We start from the raw sequence: 15605 nt of genomic DNA, 5'->3' as shown, positions 1-15605 counted from the left end.
CCTATTCCTTTTCGGAGTCTGAAACATTCTGGAAAGTGTCCCTTATGTACTCCTCCGGGGTTACGGTATCAATAACATTAGTTTCAACATTTATGGGATTACCTGAGATATAATGTTTGATTCTTTGACCATTCACCACCTTTGGATTTGTGCCTTCGAAGTTGTTGATTTTTATGGCACCGGAACAATAGACCTCCTCGATAACGTAAGGACCTTCCCATTTAGAGAGAATTTTTCCTGCAAAAAATCTTAAACGAGAGTTGTATAGCAAAACATAATCACCTACATTAAACTCATGTTTTTGTATCCTTTTGTCATGCCATCTTTTAACTTTTTCTTTAAACCAAGGTAAAAAAACTTTTTCTTTAAACAATTTGGCATTCTCATAGGCTTGAGTTCTCCATTCATCGAGTGAGCTAACGTCAAATAACCTCTTCTCACTGGCAAGTTTGAAATCATAATTGATCTCTTTAATGGCCCAATATGCCTTATGTTCTAGTTCGAGAGGTAAGTGACATGCTTTTCCATAAACCATTTTATACGGAGACATACCCATAGGATTTTTATATGCAGTTCTATAGGCCCATAATGCATCATCAAGTTTCTTGGACCAATTCTTTCTAGATCTATTAACAGTCTTTTGCAAAATTAATTTGAGCTCTTTATTACTAAGTTCTACTTGACCACTAGACCGCGGGTGATATGGAGATGCAATTCTATGATTGACATCATACTTAGCAAGCATTTTACGAAAAGCACCATGAATAAAATGTGAACCACCATCAGTCATTAAATATCTAGGGACTCCAAACCTCGGAAAAATAACTTCCTTAAGCATCTTAATAGAGGTGTTATGATCAGCACTACTAGTTGGAATAGCTTATACCCACTTAGTAACGTAATCAACAGCAACTAAAATATGTGTATACCAATTAGAGGAAGGGAACGGTCCCATATAATCAAAGCCCCAAACATCAAATGGTTCAATAACAAGTGAATAGTTCGTAGGCATTTCTTGACGTCTACTAATATTACCAATTCTTTGACATTCATCACAAGACAAAACAAACTTACAGGCATCTTTGAAGAGAGTAGGCCAGTAAAAACCGGATTGCAATACCTTATGTGCAGTTCTATCTCCAGCGTGGTGTCCTCCATAAGCCTCGGAGTGACACTTGCGTAGGATCTATTCCTGTTCATGCTCAGCTACACAACGTCTAATAACACCATCCACTCCTTCTTTATAAAGATGTGGGTCATCCCAGAAGTAATGTCTTAAATCACATAAAAACTTTTTCTTTTGCTGGTATGTGAAACTAGGTGGTATAAATTTAGCAACAATGTAATTAGCATAATCAGCATACCATGGAGCAGTACGAGAAGCATTTATGACACCTAATTGTTCATCAAGAGAGCTATCATCAATAGGGAGAGGGTCATCAAGAACATTTTCTAACCTAGACAAGTTGTCTGCAACGGGGTTCTCAGCTCCCTTTCTATCAATAATATGCAAATCAAATTCTTGTAGCAAGACAACCCATCTAATAAGTCTAGGTTTAGCATCTTTCTTTTCCATAAGATATTTAATAGCAGCATGATCAGTGTGAACAGTTACTTTGGAATCAACAATATAAGGTCTGAACTTATTGCAAGCAAATACAACTGCTAAAAATTCCTTTTCAGTAGTAGCATAATTTCTCTAGGCACTGTCTAGAGTTTTACTAGCATATTGGATAACATTTAATTTCTGATCAACTCTTTGTCCTAGAACAACACCTACAACATAATCACTAGCATCACACATAATTTCAAAGGGTAAATTCCAATCAGGAGGCTGAACAATAGGTGCAGAAATCAAAGCTATCTTAAGTATTTCAAACGCTTCTTCACAATCATCATCAAAGACAAAAGGAACATATTTTTGTAAGAGATTAGTCAGAGGCCTACAAATTTTAGAGAAGTCCTTAATGAACCTCCTATAAAAACCGGCATGACCAAGGAAACTTCTTATACCTTTAATGTCCTTAGGACATCGCATCTTTTCAATAGCATCAACTTTAGCTTTATCAACTTCAATACCTCTTTCAGAAATTTTATGCCCCAAGACAATACCTTCATTAACCATAAAGTGGCACTTTTCCGAATTCAAGACAAGATTAGTTTCTTCACATCTCTGCAAAACTTGATCAAGGTTGCTTAAGCAATCATCAAAAGAAGTTCCATATACGGAGAAATCATCCATGAAAACCTCAACAATCTTTTCACAAAAGTCAGAGAATATAGCAGTCATACATCTTTGAAAGGTAGCACGTGCATTGCATAAACCAAAAGGCATACGTCTATAAGCAAAGGTACTGAAAGGGCAAGTAAAAGTAGTCTTTTCTTGATCTTCTTTTGACACAGGTATTTGAGAGAAACCAGAATAACCGTCTAGAAAGCAAAAATGTGTATGTTTGGATAATCTTTCTAGCATTTGATCAATGAAAGGTAAAGGGTAATGATCCTTTTTGGTAGCTTTATTTAGTTTGCGGAAATCAATTACCATTCTATAACATGTAACAATTCTTTGTGGGATCAATTCATCTTTATCATTAGGAACAACAGTAATACCTCCCTTCTTAGGGACACAATGGACAGGACTTACCCACTGACTATCAGCAACGGGATAAATTGTACCTGCCTCTAGAAGCTTTAGTATTTCTTTTCGTACCACTTCTTTCATCTTAGGACTTAACCGTCGTTGGTGATCAACAACCGGTTTAGCGTCTTTCTCCAATTTTATTTTGTGCTGGTATAAAGTGGGACTAATGCCCTTAAGATCATCAAGAGTGTATCCAATAGCAGAACGGTGCTTCTTCAGTGTTTTCAATAATTTCTTTTCTTCATGCTCTGAAAGGTTAGCACTAACAATAACAGGATATATCTTCTTTTCATCAAGATAAGCATATTTAAGAGTATCAGGTAATGGTTTAAGCTCAGACACGGGATCACCCTTGGGTGGAGGAGGATCCCCTAGAATCTCAACAGGCAAGTTGTGTTTGAAAATAGGTCTTTGTTTAAAGAATACTTCATCTATTTCCCTTCTTTCATTCATAAACATATCATTTTCATGGTCTAGCAAATATTGCTCTAAAGGATCATTAGGAGGCACGACAATGGAAGCAAGACCAATAATTTCATCTTTACTAGGAAATTCTTTATCATGTGGTTGTCTACAAAATTTAGCAAAATTAAACTCATGAGACATATCCCCTAAACCAATAGTAACAACATCCTTTTTGCAATCTATCTTAGCATTAACAGTATTCAAGAAGGGCCTACCAAATATAATGGGACAAAAGTCATCTTGTTGGGAACCAAGAACAAGAAAATCAGTAGGATATTTAACTTTCCCACACAGGACTTCAACATCTCTAACAATCCCAATTGGTGAAATAGTATCTCTATTGGCAAGCTTAATTGTAACATCTATCTCTTCTATCTCAGTAGGTGCAATATCATGCATAATTTCTCCGTATAAGGAATGAGGTATTGCACTTGAACTAGCACACAAGCCATGATAACAATGATCTCCTATTTTAACAGAAATAATAGGCATGCCGACAACAGGTCTATGTTTACCCTTAGTATCGGGTCTAGCAATTCTAGCAGCTTCATCACAGAAGTAAATAACATGCCCATCACTATTATCGACCAAGAGATCTTTAACCATAGCAATACTAGGTTCAACTTTAATTTGCTCAGGGGGTGTAGGTGTTCTAGTATTACTCTTACGAACCACAGTTGAAGCTTTAGCATGATCCTTTATTCTCACAGGGAAAGTTGGTTTCTCAATATAAGCGGTAGGAACAATAGGATCAACATTATAAGTGATAGTCTTTTCTTCAACTTTAATAGGTTCAACTACTTTCACTTCAATGGGAGGATGATATTTAAACCAATTCTCCTTAGGGAGATCAAGGCGAGTAGCAAATGATTCACAGAAAGAAGCTACTATCTCAGAGTCAAGTCCATACTTAGTGCTAAATTCACAAAAAACATCGGTATTCATAAAAGATTTAACACAATCGAACTTAGGTGTTATACCTGACTCCTTACCTTCGTCGAGGTCCCAATCTTCAGAGTTGCATTTAATTCTTTCCAATAAATCCCATTTGAATTCAATAGTCTTCGTCATAAGAGAACCAGTACAAGAAGTATCGAGCATGGAGCGATTATTGAGAGAAAGCCGAGCATAAATTTTTTGAATAATAATTTCTCTTGAGAGCTCACGATTGGGGCATGAATATAACATTGACTTAAGCCTCCCCCAAGCTTGAGCGATGCTTTCTCCTTCGTGAGGCCAAAAATTATATATATAATTACGATCACGATGAACAAGATGCATAGGATAAAACTTCTGATGAAATTCCAATTTCAATCGGTTGTAGTTCCATGATCCCATATCATCTAAACCATGTAAATGCCTTTCCCTTCAAACATAAAGGGAAGACCTTCTTCTTGATAACATCCTCGGGCATACCTGCAAGCTTAAATAATCCACAAACTTCATCCACATAGATTAGTTGCAAATCGGGATGCAATGTTCCATCTCCTGTAAAAGGATTAGCTAGCAGTTTCTCTATCATACCCGAAGGAATCTCAAAGTGAACATTTTCAGTAGGTTTAGTAGGTTGAGGAGAAACTCTTTGCTCTACTGGTCGGGGTGAAGATACCCCGAACAAGCCCCTCAAAGGATTATGTTCCATAGTAACAAGTGACAGTAAATTTCAGCACACTATATAAATTTTTCCTTACCAAATTCCACTTACCAAAGGTGCTTCGCTCCCCGGAAACGGCGCCAGAAAAGAGTCTTGATGACCCACAAGTATAGGGGATCTATCGTAGTCCTTTCGATAAGTAAGAGTGTCGAACCCAACGAGGAGCAGAAGGAAATGAGAAGCGGTTTTCAGTAAGGTATTCTCTGCAAGCACTGAAATTATCGGTAACAGATAGTTTTGTGATAAGGTAATTTGTAACGAGTAATAAGTAAAAGAAGTAAACAAGGTGCAGCAAGGTGGCCCTATCCTTTTTGTAGCAAAGGACAAGCCTGGACAAACTCTTATATGAAGGAAAGCGCTCCCGAGGACACATGGGAATTATCATCAAGCTAGTTTTCGTCACGCTCGTATGATTCGCGTTCGTTACTTTGATAATTTGATATGTGGGTGGACCGGTGCTTGGGTACTGCCCTTCCTTAGACAAGCATCCCACTTATGATTAACCCCTATTGCAAGCATCCTCAACTACAAAAGAAGTATTAAGGTAAACCTAACCATAGCATGAAACATATGGATCCAAATCAGCCCCTTACAAAGCAACACATAAACTACGGTTTAAGCTTTTGTCACTCTAGCAACCCATCATCTACTTATTACTTCCCAATGCCTTCCTCTAGGCCCAAATAATGGTGAAGTGTCATGTAGTCGACGTTCACATAACACCACTAGAGGAGAGACAACATACATCTCATCAAAATATCGAACGAATACCAAATTCACATGACTACTTATAGCAAGACTTCTCCCATGTCCTCAGGAACAAACGTAACTACTCACAAATCATATTCATGTTCATAATCAGAGGGGTATTAATATGTATAAAGGATCTGAACATATGATCTTCCACCAAATAAACCAACTAGCATCAACTACAAGGAGTAATCAACACTACTAGCAACCCACAGGTACCAATCTGAGCTTTTGAGACAAAGATTGGATACAAGTTATGAACTAGGGTTTGAGAGGAGATGGTGCTGGTGAATATGTTGATGGAGATTGACCCCCTCCCGATGAGAGGATCGATGGTGATGATTTCCCCCTCCCGGAGGGATGTTTCCCCGGCAGAACAGCTCCACCGGAGCCCTAGATTGGTTTTGCCAGGTTCCGCCTCCTGGCAGTGGTGTTTCGTCCCAAAAGCTTCCTCCTTATTTTTTCTGGGACGAAAGACTTAATATAGCAGAAGATGGGCACCAGAGGCCTGCCAGGGGGCCCACGAGACAGGGGGCGCGCCCGGGGGTTAGGGCGCGCCCCCACCCGCGTGGCTAGGGTGTGGGCCCCCTCTGGTTGATTCTTTCTCCAGTATTTTATATATATTCCAAAACGTGCCTCCGTGAAGTTTCAGGACTTTTGGAGTTGTGCAGAATAGGTCTCTAATATTTGCTCCTTTTCCGGCCCAGAATTCCAGCTGACGGCAATCTCCCTCTTCATGTAAACCTTGTAAAATAAGAGAGAATAGGCATGAGTATTGTGACATAATGTGTAATAACAGCCCATAATGCAATAAATATCGATATAAAAGCATGATGCAAAATGGACGTATCAAGCTCGCGCAATGACCGGTGGAGTGGCGGGTTCCCATTTGCCCGCTCCATGGATTGCAGAATACGAGTGGATGCTCTAAAGCGGTGGAAGTACAAGTGATATACCTGCCGGCCGCTCAGCCCCAACATTGTTTTGTTTTTAACAACCGGTTGTACACGGAGTAGTATATGGACGCATAATGAGAAAATATAATATATTTTTTGTGAAAAAAAGACATTGGAAATGAAATATAATCTTCCAAATCATACAACCACGATAATAAAAATATGTATAAAAAATCATAAGAATTCAAATCTTTTGATAATTTTAAACTCTCGAAGAGTGTGTAAGGGCATCTCCAACGCCGACCATCATAGCGTCCGCAACCGTCTGGACCGCCGGCCCCGACGTGTTTTGCCATCCAACATGAGCTTGTATCGGTTCGCCGACCGGTCTGAACCTACTTTTTATGAGAAAACAGAAACAAACTCGGTGCAAGGACTTTGCGGGTGTCCGGATCGCTGCCGGGCACGATTATGACTGCCCTGGCCCAATCAAAATCCACTCCCTCATCCGTGTTCCTTCCCGTCCAAAACTTTCAACACCGGACCAGAGCACCGGTGCCGCATTCATGTTGGTTCAGAGCGACATGAACTCTCGCCGACACTTCTAATTTTTTTACTCTGTTTATGTCCTCGCGAACTCATAATGACAAAACTGAAAAGAAAACAAACACCATACATAGACGGATTGATCACGGTTCATATGTGTGCATAATAAACCATCGATGCCAAAACACACACATTTATGTGTCATGACAATAGAGTCTTTAGTTGATCTCAATAAAGCTATTGTTAGTGTGAAGAAACTTTTATTATCCGATCTGCAATGTCGTAACATTTTTCTGCTTCCCAAATTGTATCCATGAAAAACAGGACACTAGCGACACATGCACCATCATTAATTAACTCAGCCATACTTATTTGATACAATGTATATGTATACCACAATACAAAAATATTATTTAAAAAAAGAATATAGTAAACAAAAGTAACCTACTTTAATGAACTAGCTTACTTTCTTGAACAAAGGTAATTACAGAAGTTGTTATATCCTACCACCATGATTTAAAGACATTAATAATTCTATGTATGATAGCGTTAACTTTACTTAGTGATAATCATCTAAAAGGAGAACAAAGCAAATTACATCTAATTGTGAACTGAGGCGCAACAGACTAAGCAATGATGTAATTGCAATGAAGAATCATACATATATCATAATAGAACATAAAGTTAGAACATCTATACAACAAGGATTTCACGGTTAACAACAGAAGCATGCATGCATGGACGTCGGACGAAGTATACCATATTTTTATTGTCTGATGTCAGTAACTCAAAATAAGCACTACATGCAGAATATTTTTTTATCAGTATGGTAGTCTAAAGATATTCACCCAATTAGTTGATTAGGATTCATGTCACAAGTTTCGAATTAGTGCCCCAAAGAATTCTATCGTTAATTGATCCATCATTTCTGTCATCATCAAACTTATCCTCTACCTGGCCAACCTAATTAATGATAATTGGTGTTTGCTTCGCAGCAAAGCACATCATTTTTTCTCCCGGTGCAACGCACGGGCATGTTTACTAGTATTGAAGAAGGATGGTGGTAACACCAACTCGAAGTTGACAAGACATTGGACCACATCCTTCTGTAAACTTGGTAGAGTTTCTGGATTGATTACCATCTGAGAAATTTCATTGAGGAATGCACATAGCTTCATAATGGGTACTCGAACATTTTCCAATAGAAGCCCCCTCAATGCAATCGAAAGTAATTGTGTCATAATCACGTGGCAGTCATGAGACTTAGGTTTTGGAACCTTTTCTCCGCAATGTTTATTATTTCCTTTATATTCGACGAGAAGCCAGACGGGATCACCTTGATACTGCTCAAGACTTCAAAAAAGATCTCCTTCTCTTCTTTGGCAAGAGCGTAGCTGGCAGGACCTTGATACTTCTCTGGATTCAGGTCGTCTCATTCATGCATATGTTGCTGGTGCAGCCGTGCATCCGGTGCATATTTCGTCTTCCCATACACGCCCAAGAAGTTTAGCAGGTTCACACAAAGATTTTTCGTCACGTGGATCACGTCGATTGCAGAGCGAACCTCTAAGAATTTCCAATAGGGCACATCCCAAAATATAGATTTCTTCTTCCACATGGGTACGTGTCCGTCAGCGTCTTTCGAAACAGATTGTCCGCCAGGACCCTTTCCAAAGATTACTTTTAAATCCTTGACCATGCCATATATAACATCACCAGTAGGGAGGGTAGTCTTCGTCCGGTGATCTGCCTCACCTTTGAAATGCTTGCCTTTCTTTCTTAAGGGATGCTTGTTTGTAAGAAATCAATGATACCGTGGGTACACATTCTTATTACATTTATCCAAATATATACTTTCAGTCTCAACTAAACACGTACACCTTCTTCATGCCACAACTGTAAAAGTTCTTCAACTAATGACCTTAGGTACACATCAATGTCGTTGCCGGGTTGCTTCAGGCATTGGATAAGCACTAGCATCATAATGAACTTCCGCTTCATGCACAACCAAGGAGGAAGGTTATAGATACATAGAGTCACATGCCAGGTGCTATGACTGCAGCTCTGCTCACCAAACGGATTCATGCCATATGTACTTAGACCAAACCATAAGTTCCTTGCGTCACCTGCAAAGTCCTTGAACTCACTGTCGATTTTTCTCCATTGCGACCCATCAGCGGGGTGTGTCAGCATCTCGTCTTTCTTATGGTCTTCTTTGTGCCATCGCGACAACTTGGCATACTCTTTGTTTTGGAACAAACATTTCAACTGTTGTATTATAGGAGCATACCAGATCACCTTGGCAGGAACCCTCTTCTTGGACCGCGGCTCTCCCTCAACATCACCAGGGTCATCTCGCCTGATCTTATACCACAATGCACCACATACCAGGCATGCATTCAAATTCTTGTACTCCTCACCGTGGTACATGATGCAGTCATTGATGCATGCATGTATCTTCTGCACCTCTAATCCTAGAGGGCAGACAACCTTCTTTGCTTCATACGTACTGGGGGGCAACACATTATCCCTTGGAAGCATCTTCTTTAATATTTTCAGCAAATTTTCAAATCCCTTGTCAGATAGTCCATTCTCTGCCTTTCATTGCAGCAATTCCTGTGTGGTACCCAGCCTTTTCTGGCCATCTTCGCAATTTGGGTACAACAATTTTTTGTGATCCTCTAACATGCGCTCCAACTTCAACCTCTCGTTTTCACTTCCGTAGTTTATCTGTGCATCAAGAATGACCCGGCGAAGATCATCATCGGGCTCATCAACAATGGCCTCTTCTTTAGCTGCGCCTTCCTCCACTGTAATACCACCGTGTTCGGGGAACATAGGATAGTTGTCATCATCCTCTTCTTCTTCATTGTCTTCCATTATAATCCCTCTTTCTCCGTACTTGGTCCAACAATTATAGCCGAGCATGAAACCAGACTGCAACAAGTGGATGTGAAGGGTGTTTGAGGAAGAGTAATCCCTCGTATTCTTACAAGCACGACATGGACAAAACATAAAACTATTCTTCTTATTTGCCTCAGCCAGACAGAGAAAATTAGGCATGCCATTAGTGAACTCGGGACAGTGTCGGTCACCGTACATCCATTGCTGGCTCATCTGCATTATATAAATATATAAAAAACCATTACATTACATCATCATGAATAGATAACTGACGAAATTAATTAATACAAGTTCATCACATTAATACCAAAGTAGAGTAGTGACCAAATGTAATACATAGTTCTCATAAAACATACATTGAAACAAACATACAACTATCTAATTAATGCATTTAAATGCAACAACAAATGCGATCAAAATCGCAACTAAGGTAACCATTGACCCGACAGCATAATGATACCAAGCTTATTTATTAATTGCATATTTTCTAATCTTTCTAATCTTCAAGCGCATTGCATCCATCTTGATCTTGTGATCATCGACGAAATCGGCAAGATAGAACTCCAATTTCATCTTCTCTTCTTCAGCTTTTTTCAATCTTTCTTTCAAGTCATCATTTTCTTTTTCAACTACATTTAACATCTCGTCAAGAGGGTCGACTGGAATTTCCGGTTCCACTACCTCCTAGATAAAAATATCTATGTCAAGTTGGTCGGCGTAATTAAATGTCATAAACATGAAATAAAAGAAATAGTTATAAAAGATAATATACCACATCTGAATCATAGACTGGACGAGGGCCGATGGGGACGGATATGAAACCATGACACGATACATATAACAAACACTCATACAAGTAAGAAAATTATACAAGTAACTATGTAAATCATACAAATAGGAAATTGTTTTTTAATTAGAACAAGAGGCTCACCAAGGTGGTGCCGGGGACGGGGCAGCGCGAGCGATGGACGGCAGTAAGGAAGGGGACGGGACGACACTAAAACCCACAAATCATAATTTAGTTTTAGCTCAAATTGCATATAAAACAAATGAACACCCTGACTTATGCATTTGATCAAACACCTAGCTAGCACTAGAAAAATGATATGAGCTAAACTAGCAATGAAATGAGCTAAACTTGCAATGCCGGAAGAAAGGATGAAGTTGCTAACCCTTGGATAGATGGGTGCCGCCAATCTTGCAAATTATGGAGAAAAATGGGGATGAACTCGAGCTCGGGAGAGGAAACAAAGGAGAAAATGGGGATGAACTCGAGCTCAAAAATGGAGATGGCTGGCTCGGGTGGAAGATGATATAGGGGAGACCTTTTGTCTCGGTTCGTTTCACGAACCGGTACTGAAGCTCCATTTTTAGTCGCGCTGGGCCCCACACCGCGGCCGCCTGCCGCACCCCCTTTAGTCTTGGTTGGTATTACCAACAGGGACTAAAGGTCCCCTATGAACCGGTACTAGTGCTGGCCGACCTCCTCGCCGCTGGAACCGGGACTAATGCTCCCATTAGTCCCGGTTCCAATAATGGCCGAGACAAAAGGGCCGGATGGAAGCCCTGTTTTCTACTAGTGACCATTCCAGACGGTGCGCTTCGCCGCGACCAATCCATTCGAAAATTATATTTATAATTTTTTGAAAATTCTGAAAATAAAATTGGAGAGAGTCAATGATATATCCCATGAACGTGTAAGATATCAACTTCAAATACGTTGTATATTGAGCTACACAAAAATCACAAAAGTGTAGATCTAAGTATGCATATTTTCAAATCTCTAAATTCTATCAAATTTGTTATTTTTGTGTAGCCCAAAATATAAGGTATATAAGATTGAAAATTTATAGTTCATGGGATATAACATTGGCAACGTCCATATTTGTTTTCAGAAATTTTTGAAACTAATAAATATGATTTTCGAATTTTTTTAGTGATAGGAGCACTGGTGTCCGGGAGTAAAAGATAGTTTCCGCTATGAAATAAAACTTTGTTAGTTTATGAAGTTGTTGAGCCATTATTTTTGGTTTTGTGGGTTGATGATGTACATTGCGCGTACCGATCCGATTAACTTTATTTCCGCCCCGAATCCGCTACGTTTCCGTTTCGAATCCATGATCATTTATATCCGCCGCCGAATCTGAAACTGTTCATTATACGATCTGACCTGAACTCGAGAAAAAAATATGGTAGAGACAAAATCCGGTCCGATTCGATTACATCCCAACACCTCCTCATGTTAAAAATCTCACACGTTACTCATAACAACCTATTTTAGTAGGAGCGACCTACTAAAATATTCTCGCTCCCATAGTAGCGCACGTGCATTTTAGTAGTTCTTGATTAAAAAAATAAAATAGCAGATCCATTGTATGTCTGAAGCCCTGGTCATCCATGCGTGAATACGAGGTAGTATGAAAACGAATAAGAAAAGTTGGAGCCGACCGCTTGGAGTCATGCCTTTTCAACCGGTGTCGCGTTTCTTTATTTCTTTTCTTAAAAATTAAAAGCATACAAATCTGGCTAAGGAGCTTCTTGATTTATTTATTCAATAAAATATATATCGCTACAGCAATCGCCGTACGCCGGTGCAGTTCCTATAGCATAAGCATCCCTCCATCCCGAAATATAACAAAGTTTTTAACATTATACTAGTGTAAAAAACATTCTTATATTTTGAGACGGAGGGAGTACTAAATTTCGTGCACCGTCCGCTATCGAACCCCTCGTTCTTGCAGGGGTTGTTCCATTTGCCGTTCACAACACATGGTAAGCTTTTCGCCCATGTCTTGCTAACCTGTTTGTCACATCCATCTTATCCAATCTCTTCTGCATACAACAACAAACAATAAAAATCAGCTAAAATTAACACGCTTCACTCTGTTCTAGAGATCATGTGTGGGTTGATCGTATTTTCTACCGGATGACAAGAGAAGTATCATCACAAGCCACAAGCATATCCACACCTTATTGCTCTTCGTGTGCCATGCCATATCTGTAACATCCCGAATTTTCAATTTGGAATGTTATACATAGGTCATCATATGCATATTATATTTTATTTGCATTTTGGTAGTGATCCTAAAAATCCTAAGCAACTTAAGGACCCACGGAGAAAGTTGGGGATTTTATTATTTTCATATTTGACTTTTCTCAAATATTGGAAAGAGGATCATTTTGGTTTTATTATTTTTCTCTCCAAAAAAAATTATTTCATAATTAAAATATATGAGAGGAGATAACATGACTTCTATAAAATAAATGAAATATTGGAGGAAAAATGTTAAAATTAAATAAATAATTTTATTTGGATTTTATTGCTATTTTATTTGAATTAGAAAAATGTGCATTTTTCAAAATTGCATTCTTAGCCCAAATAAATTTTGACTTTGTCCGAAATATTATTAGAGGACTGTGAAAGTTTATTTCAGGATTTTTGGACTTCGTTTGGTATTTTTTTCATTTTTTTTACTCCGTTCGTTAAAAAAAAGAAACGACCTACGCGCCGTGCCCGAGCCGGACTTCCCCGGCCGGCCCCTTTAAAAGGCGAGGCCTGACCGCCCCGCCAGCCCCGCCGCCCGAAACCCTAGCCGCCGTCGCGCCTCGTTTTCCGCCGCCTCGATTTCTGCGTCGCTGTCGCCGCCTGCGCCGCCACCGCGCCGCCGCCGCCGTCGCCACCGCCGGAGCCCCGCTGGAGTTAGCCGCCGCCGCCGCCGGTCTTTTTGCTCGGTTAGGTAAAAACCGTCTCAGTTTTTTTCAGAAAACCCTAGATCTATTTTTTATAGATCGGTTCGGTTTTCGTCGTTTTTTTTCCAGAAAACCCTAGATTTGTTTTTTTATAGATCGGTTCGGTTTTTCGTTGGTTTATTTATTTAGCGGACGTTCGTCCGATCGTTCGTTTTAGCGAACGTTGTTCGCCGGTGAGGTTCAGACAGCGAACGTTCGTTCGTTAGTCTTTTCTTTTTTATTTTTCTGCCAGGGACCTATCCGTGATTATTTTTATCGCAGATTAGCCCCTGATCTTCAAACCCTCGCCGTTTCTAAACCGTTTGTCCAAATCCAGTGAAACCAACGCCAAAATCTTCGTCTCGAGTCCCTCTTCTGTTTAATCAACTTGAACAAGGTTTTGACAATTTAAAATTTGGTTTCAAGCAGATTTGAATTCGAAGTTCTTTTGACTGTAGTTTCAGTTCCGTAGCTCCGATTCGATTGATTCTTTTTGCAAATCGAATCTCTTCAGTTGAGTTTTCAGATTTGATCTTATTATTTGAGATGTACCTTTGCATCTTTGCTTGAGTGCTTATGTATGCTATTGTTTGTTTGCGATAGAATTCCCGGAGTGCGAAGCGTGCTACTACGAGTCTCTAGGGTTTGCAGATCGTCAGCAAGGCAAGTAACACATTGATCATACTATTTTCATACCCCTTTTTTATGCATTAGTTACAATCCTCAAACATTGCATGGTTAGGATTTGATAACATGTGGGTTTTGGGAAGTAGATGATGAGGTAGAACCTATTACCTGTTTTATTATCAAACCCTTGGGAGTTACTTCTACGCTATGCTTATGTTGCCATGCTATGCTCGTAGACGTGGATTGGGTTTGGGTGTATCCATGACAGATGTGAGATTGTTAATTAATGGTTCAACTTAAGGTGGCAACGTTAATACACATCTGGGTGGATTGTTGGTTTGGGTACCTGGGGTTGTACCAATGTTGTCCTAGGAGATCCCGGGGTTATACCGTGTGATCCTCCTATGGTCCGCCACCCAGGCTCAAAGGGACCATAAGCTTGTTCATGCTAGAAACTTCCGTGTGCAGCCACAAGCTATTATGGGCTCTAGCATAGTTGAGTATGTTGCATGACCTCTTCCACTGGTAGGCTTGCAGATGTAGGGGATGTGGGTTGGTACTGTCTACCCGGGGTTAGAGTTAATGCTTCTGAAAGACTGTGTCTCGGTCATCTGTTTCTCAAACACCTTGAAGTACGAGAGATCCAACGGAGGAAATCGAGTCTTGTGGGGAAAAGTGCGCAAACCTCTGCAGAGTGTACAAACTAATCATGGTTAGCCGTGTCCCTGGTTATGGATATCTTGAGTATCTGGTTCTTGGATTATCATGTTGATCTCATCACTCTAATTTAATTTGTTGGGTTGATAATTACTTTTAATTTGGGATTGAGGTGGGGGTACCATTCTCAATGTTTCAACTACCATTATAGTTAAATAAAATATATTCCTTTGTTGTAGGGAAAATTTGGCTTTTCACAAAACATTGTAACCATAGAGCCTCCACTAGCCATATATGCATGTAGTGATAGCTTTTATTCTGTTCACTGCTCTACTGTGTTACATTGCCAGCATATTCCATGTGCTGGCCCATTTTCGGGATGCAACATATCATGTTGCAGAATTTTTAGACGAAGAGTAAGGTTCGCTAGGCCATTGTCGTGCACTCAGCTATGCCGTTGGAGTTGATGGACTCACTTTATCTTCCAAGCCTTCCGCTGTTATCTTATTTAGATGGCCTTAAGCCATATTTATTGTAATAAGTTCTCTCTTGAGACTATCGATGTAATAAGTGTGTGATTGCTACTCTGTTATAAATCCTTCGAGTACTGTGTGTGTCAGCATTACCGATCCAGGGATGACACTTATGCACGGAGATTCGACCGTCTGAGGTCGGATCGCTACAAGATGGTATGAGAGCACACGCTGAATGTAGGACACGACCACTAAGATAAGCC

General features: G+C 39.8%; 2 pseudogenes; both read right to left on the bottom strand.

The window, feature by feature from the left end:
- LOC141042028 (uncharacterized) overlaps positions 1-8735 on the bottom strand; it is a 44376-nt pseudogene extending 35641 nt beyond the window's left edge.
- Positions 8736-8770: 35 nt separating this feature from the next.
- Positions 8771-15605, bottom strand: part of LOC141041061 (uncharacterized) — a 63682-nt pseudogene continuing 56847 nt past the window's right edge.

The sequence above is a fragment of the Aegilops tauschii genome, chromosome 2, assembly GCF_002575655.3.
Source record: "Aegilops tauschii subsp. strangulata cultivar AL8/78 chromosome 2, Aet v6.0, whole genome shotgun sequence".
NCBI classification, from domain to species: domain Eukaryota; kingdom Viridiplantae; phylum Streptophyta; class Magnoliopsida; order Poales; family Poaceae; genus Aegilops; species Aegilops tauschii.
Note: the sequence above shows the minus strand (reverse complement) of the source record. Positions and strands in the feature narration are given on the sequence as shown.